Source organism: Canis aureus, chromosome 3, assembly GCF_053574225.1.
Source record: "Canis aureus isolate CA01 chromosome 3, VMU_Caureus_v.1.0, whole genome shotgun sequence".
Lineage (NCBI taxonomy): Eukaryota > Metazoa > Chordata > Mammalia > Carnivora > Canidae > Canis > Canis aureus.
In genome coordinates, this window is record NC_135613.1 from 75,407,347 (window position 1) to 75,417,397 (window position 10,051).

General features: G+C 55.1%; 1 long non-coding RNA gene across 2 annotated transcripts; it reads right to left on the bottom strand.

The window, feature by feature from the left end:
- Positions 1-5,150: 5,150 nt before the first annotated feature.
- Positions 5,151-9,393, bottom strand: LOC144311406 (uncharacterized). 2 transcript variants are annotated; one of them, XR_013376953.1, is made up of 3 exons: positions 9,193-9,393; positions 7,382-7,542; positions 5,151-7,076 (listed from the first exon to the last, which is right to left on the bottom strand). It is a non-coding gene; the product is annotated as an uncharacterized LOC144311406 (long non-coding RNA). The 2 variants fall into 2 exon arrangements; XR_013376954.1 differs by lacking the exon at positions 9,193-9,393 and adding an exon at positions 7,970-8,717.
- Positions 9,394-10,051: the final 658 nt, after the last annotated feature.

A 10,051-nucleotide genomic window follows, 5' to 3' on the forward strand; every position in this document is an offset into this window, starting at 1 on the left:
TCATGAGAGACACACACACAGAAAGAGAGGCAGAGACACAGGCAGATGGAGAAGCAGGCTCCATGCAGGGAGCCCGATGTGGGTCTCTATCCCAAGACTCCAGGATCATGCCCTGAGCTGAAGGCAGATGCTCAACCACTGAGCCACACAGGGATCCCTAAATAAAATCTTTTTTAAAAAATTTAGTCTACATAAGGCAGGAGGGGGGACAAGATGACCTACTGGGTCTGTTTCCAACTCAACTATCTACAGCTAGAAAGAGTATTTAGGAATATTTGTACCTAGACTCAGAGCACATGATGTTACTCACGTTTCCCAGAAGTTATTCCTTGCCAGCCTAGGAACAGCCATCAGGGAATCCAGTCTCTCCCTGCGAATGGGTAGGGTGGAGTGGTCATCTCCTACACTACTGGCTCCTGGATCCCTCTTCTGCCAGTAACCATGGTAACCCTACTTGGTAACCCACCAAGAGCTGGGTGCCCCTCTAGTCTCATCTCAGCAAAATCCCCTGCGAGAAGGTAGGGAAAGAGTTCTGTCCTTTTCTCAGTGACTTCTTCCCAGAGAGCATCTCAGGTCAAACAGAGAACTAAAATGGAGATATGCAGAGTTTATTTGTTCGTTTCACCCAAGGATCAAGTCGATCTTAACAGCAGCCAACCAACAGCCAACCCTGGAGGAAAGTTCGCTTATTAATTTCCAAGTACGGACAAAGAAAGGAGGCCCAACGGTCACTGGACCTGAGACACACTCTGTCCCCTTCCTCTCCAGATCTCCCTATGTCTCTCTTCTCTTCTCAATTTCCCATCCTTTCCCTAAAGTCCTTTCCTTCAAAGCCCAGTGTCCCTACTCCTTCCCTCCCCACAGACAGCCCTCGTCTTTATGGCCTCGAATTTAGCCAGATGCTCATGGAGACTCTCTTCTTGGCAGTGCTTGCTAGTGCTCTCCCACGGGAGAGCTGTGGCCAATGTCCTCATCAGCCAAGAAGCAAGCATGTCTCCAGTCAGTGTGAGCAATTGTCCTTTTTCCAGAGCCAACACAGTCTGGTCTCAGAGGAGGAAGGGCTATTTTTCCTCTTAGCTTGTCTTTGACCCTGCCCTTGTAAAACAATAATCCTAGCACTAATTTACCTAAGAAAGCATCACTCATTCCTGAGCTTGGCTTATGGTAGAAGCGTTACCACATCAGTTGCTAAGTGTTCTCAGCATCAAGAATGACTAATTAGATTCATTCTAATTTCTAATATCCCCTTGATGAAAGAAAGGGAGGCCACCTAGTTCATCCTGCCATAATAAGAATTATCATCTAGAATGGTCCATCCAGCTAGATCCTGTCTCTGACCAGGATATAGAGAGTAGACTGTTCCCATAATATCACCAGTGGGATGCTAGCGGGAGAATGTATCCAAGCATCCCTTATTCCCCCGGTGGACATTTCAGAATGACTTGACCCTTTACAGTTTGCCAAGCGTGTTAATGTGCATTATCTCTTCTAATCCAACTCCTGGGAGGATGATAGTATTGTGACCCCTATTGCAGAGTCAAGGAAAAAGCAACTGAAGTTCGGGACTTGCCCAAGGTCATGTAATTGGTAGAAGACCAAGTCAAGCTATGAACACAGTCTCTCAACCCTCTGCTTTCTCCACTTTACCTGTTTTGAAAATGTTATATTTCTACCTAGACCATCACAATTGGCGCAGAGATTGCTACTGTGCATGGGAAGACTTACAAAAGCATTTCCTTCCTCCTGAGACAGGGCTGGATGCTGGATGTCCTGAAGCCATAGGGAAGCAAATGCCAACATTTCTGATCTTCTAATGCCCAGAAGGAAAACAGGCCATGAACAAAGAGAGCCCATTACACCATCTAAAGGGGAGAGAGGAGGAAGGGGAAGAGAAGGAAGGAAGGAAGGAAGGAAGGAAGGAAGGAAGGAAGGAAGGAAGGAAGGAAGGAAGGAAGGAGAGAGGAGGGAGGAAAGGATCCTCTAAGAGAGGAGAACTTCTCTAAGAGAAGGAGAAACAATCCTCTAAGGATTTTGGGAAATCACATACACTCCAATACACAAAGCATGCTCGTGCACACACACACACACACACACCCTGCACATCTGAATGAGCGGGTGTTGGAATGAGCACAGGCTTCAGAGCCAGGTGGACCTGGTCAGTTTCCCAGCTCTAACATTACTGGCTGTGGGTCTGTAAGTACATCACCAGATCCTTCTAAGTCTCTGATTTTTTTTCGTCTGCAAAATGCGGGAAGTTATGCCCACCCAAAGGCCGCAAAAAGCTCAAGAAAAATGTTGAGCCAGAGGCTGGAGGGGAGAGGGAGTAGGGGAATCTGAGCAGAGGGAGACAGGGAGGCCCTAGTGGGAAAATGAGAACCTCAGATAAGTCATATTGGAGAAACCGTTCTCTAGAATTCACAAACCCCAAAAGAAAGTTCAAATTCTTTTCTCCTTACGATTTTGATACCAAGCCCAGCCCCCCTCCCCCTTGAGAAGCCTTCCCTTCCATCCCCACCCTAATGTGTCCTCCAGGCTTGGCAAGAGGACTCTCCCAGCTGCCTCTCTGCAGCCACGCTTCCTTCTGCCCTCGTCCCCAGCTCCCAGGACCAAAGCCAGCTCTCCCCGGACAGGCAAGCCCGACATAGACCTGAGCCTCCTGACCCTACCCACCACCCCCCCTGCAGACACAGCAGCCCAGAGGCAGAAAGCTCACACACAGGGGCCCAATGGCGGGACCTGGAAGGGTCAACCTGGAATGAAGATTTGAAAAGATCCAGGGTAGGGGAAGGGCCAGGCCGACCTAGGCGAAGGCCAAGGGCAAAGCTGAAAGACATACACTGAGGTTACTGAGCCAGACAAGCTTGGCTGAGGCCAGAGCCATGCTCAAGGTGAAGGTAGGTGGGAGTCCTGAGGTGGGGAGGACCCCGGGGGCCAGAGAAGGAGGCACAGCATTGATGAGAGGGTCGGTCTGCAGCCTCAGGCGTCCCTGAACATCCACCCAGTGGACTGAGTCAGCAACCCAAGCTGGAGGCGTGGAGAGGCCAATTGGGCTGGAACAGGCCTCTTCACAAGCAAGTGCAGGCAGAGAGAGGGCTGGGCAGGACAGAAACCAAGGCAGCTCCATCAGGGAGGCCCCGTGAGAAGCTCGGGCTGTAGCGGGCCTAGGGCCTAGCCTCCTTGCACTGTCCCAGCGAGCGAGGCCAGGGCGGCTTTGATCCTGGCGTCAAGGCCCAGCATCCGGGGGCGGGCAGCTTCTGTCCAGGCAGCCAGCCCCTCTCCTCTTCACCAGCCTCATTAAAATGGACCCTCCCTCCCCACCCCTTCCTTGTGCAACATCCTAGACTCCTCTGCCCCCGGCTTCCCCACGACACCCCACCCTCACGCTCACTCTCCTATTCCAGCCGGCTGAGATCAACTGTTGAGCCTGAGTCAGCAAGCAGGCAGGCTGCCTCCCCCAAGCCTAGAAGGGTGAGAATGGACACCCTTTGAAGGCTTCTCCTTGGCAGCCTGGCTCTACTCCTGGCTGTGTGACCTGGAGCTTCCCACATCACCTCTCTGGGCTTCATGCCTGCGGGGAAATGAGGAAGGTTCTTGCCAATCCCTATCCTCTGCAATTCTTGCAATATTCATGGAGCTGGGATCTCCTGGGTTCTAGATGCTGAGCCAAGGAGCCTGCGAGGCAATTGAAGTTCAGAGAGGTTAAACCAATTACTCAGGATTGCACAGCTGACTCCAGACTCTGATCTGTTTGTCTCGGGCTGGATTCACAAGAGCCTCACTAAGCATTGGTTGATTTGCTTCAGTGAACGTTCTAACAGTGACAGGAGAAATTCCGCGGGGCCTGCTGGTAAAACAGCTTAGGGTCCCCAAGGCTTGTGGCTTTGGTAATATTTCCCCAGGATGGAAGATCTCCCCCCAAAATAGCTGAGCCTGTTTCCAGAATCCTAATGCTGCTGTGCACCCACCTCAGACCCTCTCTCTCCCTCTCTCCCCCACTTGCAAAAACACAGCTGTGCCGATGATCACCAAGAACAACAAAGATGGGCAGGGGTGCCCACTGCACTGGCTGCTGGGAGATCCAGCCTTGCAAAAGGCCTCTGGGTCCTCATGCAAGACTTTGATTCCCTCTTTGTGAAGGGACAGGCAAGGGGGAAATCAGCCTGGCTTTTGCTTCCCTCTGTAACACCCTGCCTCCTGGAGCCTGGGGCAGAAGCCTAGGCCTCGGAGGTCCTGGGTTTGCTGGGTACCCAGTCAAGGCCTCATTCAGGGGAAAGTTGCCTCCACCAGGCTTGGGCCCCTGCTTTCTCCTGTTAATTGAGATAATGACCCAACTCCCAGGGCTGCTTGAGCTTGAAAGGGGCTTTGAGATGCTGGGATGAAAGGCAGTACAAAGCCAGTGCAAGCTGTCGGAGGAGTGGGAGGCCTGGCTCTGGGCCTCCTCCAGCCCCCGTGCTGAGTCACTTCCTCCCTCCTGCTTGCGTTTTGCCTCAGTAATCCAGAGACACTGAACTCTCCTTTCAGGACAGTTAGGGGGTGGAGTGGGGAGGTCTTCCCCCAGAGAGTGTATGTAGGACGCAGGACACAGGCCAGGCACGAAGCCCATTTCACCACAACGGGAGCCCCCACCCAGGAGGTGTGCTGGTCCGGATGCTGGTGAGGAAGCTGCTGCGCATTATAGCGTTATGACTCTCTCTCCTCCCCTCTCTCTCCTCCCGTGGTCGGGAGGGTGAGGTGGCTCAGGGATGGGCATCCTTTTGTTACACTTAAACTGAGGAACAAAGGGGTGAAGAGGCTTCCCAAGGTTTCCCAGCACATCTGAGGAGAGAGCAGATCTGAAGCCTTCTGACCCCTGTGTCCTGGCCCCAGAGGCAGCCAGACCCCAAGTTACTCATTCTTTTAAATATGGGACTTTCCTATGAGCTTCCTGGCCCCGTGCTCTGTGTTACCAGCAACTACGCAGGCTTTGCCTTCAAGAAATTTCTTCTCCTGGGGACACCTGGCTGGCTCAGCGGTTGAGCATCTGCCTTCGGCTCAGGACATGATCCTGGGGTCTGAGATCGAGTTCTGCATCAGGCTCCTTGCAGGGAGCTGCTTCTCCCTCTGCCTGTGTCTCTGCCTTTCTCTGTCTCTCATGAATAAATTCAACAAAATCTTTTAAAAATTTTTTTCTTCTGGTCAACAAGGATCTCTTTGGTACATGGAAGGATCACTAGATACTCCAGGGTAAAGAAAAACACCTGAGGCTTGAGCAAGGGAGTGAGGTCTTCCCGAAGATCAGGGTAGAGAGGTGAGCATTGCCAGGGGCAGGATTCTGGTGTTGGCCTCTGCCCATGGCCTAGAACCGCAAAGTCCTCCAGGAAAGGCTCCTCCTGCAGGCCTTCAGTTGGCCTCTGTGAGACTGAGCTCCAGGCCAGGAGGCTTGAGTCCCCTTCATCTGGGGGACCTCAACTCACACCCCCCTCCTGAGAGCCTGGGTATCCAAGTCAGCATTCCCACAGGGAGATGACAGCCAGCCCCCCGCTCTGGGCCAATCCTGTACGACAGACAGACAAACAAGATATGCTTCCCGTCCTTGAAGAAGAAACGGGAGCGGGCCCCAGACCAGGAGAGGGAGGAACAGACATGGGCTGGCAGGGAAGGAGGTGCAGGCATGGTGTTTTGGGGGCCCAGGAGGAAGACTGCGTGAAAGCCCAGAGGGCTATTCAGTGGCACTTCAGAACCGAGGGTTCCCCTTTTATGTTTTGACATCACCCCCAGTACAAGGCCTCTGGTGGCATTCCCTAAACCGGCAGGCCTGGCCTAGCTCAGATGGAGCTCTGGGTGGTTCTCCCCCTGTGAACTTTCTCATCCCCAGACACCCAAAAAGTAGGGGTGACGATACCACCGGCAGCCGGTGGGTCGGTGGGTCGTGGGTTCAGAGACACCGAGTGTTAGAGCAGCCGCAGCCCAGAGCTGGTGCCTCCAGAGGACTGGTTAATCCAGGTCCGGTCCACACCTTGCTTGTTGGGAAGCAGGGGGAGGGGCCTGTGTGCTTGGGTAGGAACTCTCTAGGCAGGCCGGCAAGGGTGGTCAAAGCCCAGAACCACAGGCTGAGGGAGGTTGTGTAAGGACTTTATGGGAGGGCTTTCCAGGTGGCTGGGCCTCGGGCCTGAGGCGGGGAGCTGCCTGCAGTGACCCCTCAGGTGTTCCAGGACTCGGGCAGGTCTGGAGGCCGCAGGACCCAGAAGGAGTGAATGTGAGGGAGGAAGCCGCAAGGGGTGTGTTTTTCCTATTTTTCTGGGGCTTGGGGCTCAGGGCTCCCTCCTCCTGGCACTGGTCCTTCCTGGGGCCCCAGCTCCAGCTTGTTAGTTTTAACTGGAACAATTTCCTTTGAACTCAGCTTGAATTAGCATCACCATGGCGATGGATCCGAGTGTTCAGGAGTCGACCTGGTCTTCACCCCTCAAGCAATTAGCTCCAAGGAGCAAAGCTGAAGGAGGAGGAGGAGGAAGAGAGAAGATGAAAGGGGGGAGACACCAGGAGGGAGGGGAAAGGTAACGGAGTAGGGGAGCGGGGAGACTGGAGGGGTGAAAGATGAGGAGGGGGCGGGCGGGATGCTGGCGGGAGGAGGAAGGAGCCCAGGAGGGGTAGGAGGGGGTCTCTGTGCGGCTGCTCCTCCAAAGCCCTTCCCAGGGCTGCACCTGCCTGTGGGGAAGAGGGGAAGCAGCATCCCCTCCTTCCTCGCGGAGCCTGGGAGGCAAGGTGCGCTGTCCCCACGTCCTGGGAGGAGAGCCAGCCCCTGGAGCAGTCACCCCCAGGCCGTGAGCCCCTTCCTCCTGCAGGGACCAGGCTAGTCAGAGTCAGATCGGGGCCTGGGAAGCTGAGAACCGAGGAGGGGCCGCCGATCCCACACTTACTTGCCCCGTGACCTCTGTAAATGGCAACGGGAGAGGGGGTTCAGGGGGAGGACTTCCCTGGCGCCCACCCTGCAGTGGTCTCTGTGAGGTCATTGCCAGCCTGCTCGTCAGCTCCCTCGCTGGTTTGGGAGCTTCGGGGTGCCATAGTCCTTGGAGAATTCCCAGACACCAGCACCATGCCTGACACACAGTAGGCAGGCACTAAGGATTTTTGCAAATAAATTGACAATTTATGTCAATATGGATGAACTATTGGTTTGTTTGCTTTTTTTTTTTAAATGGATGGTAAAAGCAAAGAAAGGGGGATAGCAAACCAGAATCCTCCAGAATTTGATGGAGTTGAGATTCTCTCTTTTGTCCCACCTCTTCCAGGAAGCCCTCAGGGACTTGCCACTCCTCTGCCACCTCCCCAGGCCCCTGTAATCATCCTCCTGGCTCATCCATCTCCCCAGCTAGGTTGGGCTCCACCAGGCCAGGGACTATACCTCATTTGCCAGCTCCTTGCGTGCTCCAAGTACCAAGTCTGCGCTCTAGAAATGCCTGTGAATGCAGGGACCTGAGTATTCGTGGAACGCCTGGACCACAGCTCAGCTGTGGCCTGTGCAGGGCCAGGTGCCAGGCTATCCGAGGCCAGTAAAGGCGATCCCTGGGTGAAACAAATGTGTAAACGGGACTGACAGTGCAGCAAGCCAAGTGAAAACCAGGGCCCCTTGGGGGTGATGGTGATGGTGATGGGGGCAAGTGTTCTGAGGACACTAGTTCCTGTCTGCTCTCCAGAGAACAGAGGGAGGGGGGTGTTTTTTAGGCCCTTGGGGACACAGAGCTTTTGAAGAAAGCAAAAAATGTCTCCTCTCAAAAGGAGTCAGATGGGGGCAACTGGGTGGCTCAGTCAGTTGAGCATCTGACTCGGGTTTGGCTCAGGTCATGATCTCGGGGTTTTGAGATGGAGCCCCGTGTTGGTCTCAGCACGGAGTTTGCTTGAGGTTCGCTCTCCCTCCCTGTGCCTCCTACTTGTGCCTCTCTCTCAAATAAATAAATCTTAAAAAAAAAAAAAAAAAGGAAGTCAGGGGCACCTGGGTGGCTCAGTCGGTTGAGCATCTGCCTTCAGCTCTGGTCATGATCTCAGGGTCCTGGGATCGAGCCCCGCAAGGGGTCCCCTGCTCAGCAGGAAGCCTGCTTCCCCCTCTTGCTCTGCCTGCTTGTGCATGCTCTTTCTCTCTAAAATAAAATTTTACCGAAGGGGGTGGGTGGGTTGCCCAAATGGGAAATGTGCTCTGTCAAAGGCTGCGAGGGACCTTCTGAACTGACCCTGAAGGAAGGACCCAGGTGTGGCTCTACAGCCGGCACATGTGCCTTGCGGCCTCTAGGTGTGCTCGTGTATCATGTGTATCATGCCTTGGGGCTCTCTTCCCTGGGTTGTACCCTGTCATGCCCCCCTCCCCCGCAGCGTCGGGAGCTCAGTGGCTCAGCCATCCAGGGCTTCTGAGCTCTGAGCGGGCTGCCTCTCTGCCAGGAATCAGCTAACAGCCTGATTCTCAAGGTCTCTGGCTCTCCGCCTGGAAGGTGGGGATCCTGACAGCCTGGGGCTCCCATCGGTCCCCTTTGCTAGTCATGAGGACTGGTCGAGGCAGGGCTTTGCGAAGCACCCAGCACAGGCCCAGCGTGCTGGAGAGCTCAGTGGCCTGGTGGCCCTGTGAGTCTGGTTTCCCACACGTAAAATGGAAGTAAAATCCTTTCCTGGCACCTTCATTTCATCCACCCCCTGCCTCCCCCAAAGGAGCACCTCTCTCTCCAGGGGACCTCCCTCCATCACCATCAGTGGTCCCATCTGTCCCAGGAGCTGCCCAGCCCTCCCTCTGTCCACGGTTCTGCTCCCACCCTGCCACCCCTCCTCTCTTCTCCCAAGTCCCGCCTCGGGCCTCTCTGCCTCTCCCTCCCTCCCCTCTCCTCCTCTGCTGCTCATTATAAAAAAGAAATCTTTCTAAATACGCCAAAAATGCACTCTTCCCCCGCGGACCCCAGTCTAGCACAAAGGGCTGGTTCTTTCTGGCTGCTCCATGCGGCCTCCTTCTTGCCCACTGCCTTTGAATCGTGGCCCCGTTCACATGACTGGAAGGGCTCACTGGGGATTTTCCCATGTGGCCGGTGGGGAGGAGGCTGGGAGGGCCCCCCGCCGCCCCCCCCCCCCCAGAGTTGGTGGAAGGGGTGGAGACGGCAGGCTAGTATCTTCCTGGAGTTTGGTTTATCCTGGCAGGGGCCACTGGAGGGAGGGAGGGAGGGAGGACAAACTGCTTACTTGATATCACGAATACCTCCTGGAAACCTGAAGGATTTCACTGGATTTGCAGGAAGGATTCAAGGTAGAAATCAGGAGGATCATGCTGGACCAGGCTGCCACCGTGTGGAATATCAGGTCTCAAGGACAGTCGTGCAGAGGTGGCCTGTCCTCTGGGGCAGGTTGGCCTAGAGGCAGAGGAGGGGCTCCCCGATGGGAAGGGGGGTGGGTTGGGGGGGTGAGCACTGGGGTTCTGCAGGGAGTGCTGTGCTTTCTCTGCTCTGGGCTCCTCCCCACCCCACACCCCCACCCAGTGCCCAGAGGGTGAGCAGCTCCTCCCCTCCCAAGCCAGGATGACCTTGCTCAGGAAATAAAGACAACTCAAGGAAATGGGCAGAGGAGGGGGCATCCAGGGCCTGCTCACAGGGGCTCCGAGACAGGCCCCCAACTGGCTAGGTGGGGCTGTAGACCGCTCTGCCCCTGGCTGTGGCTGGAGAGGCCTTGGCCTCAGCCTTCCCTGCCCTCCTGTCCCCTGTGGATTTCTGAATTTCCCACTGTCCTTCCTGCATTCTCCCTCAGCAACCTCCTCCCCTCCCCTCCCCACCCCACCCCTCAGCAGCTGGCCGCTGGAAGTCAGTCGTGTTCCTGAGTTAATCACAAACTCCTGTACTTTGCCCTTGACTCAAGGCCATCGTTAGTTTGTCCCAGGGCAATAGGGACAGCTTGCTGTGCTCTGGCTTCAATGGTGTTGGGAGAGCAAAAGGCTGGGAGAAGGAGAAGGGAACTAGTGTTTAGCAAGGCCTCCTGCTGTTGTGCACTAGTCTGGGTGCTCAGCAGATGGTGACCTCACGAGGGTCCTACTGGTGGGGAAGAGCAGTTA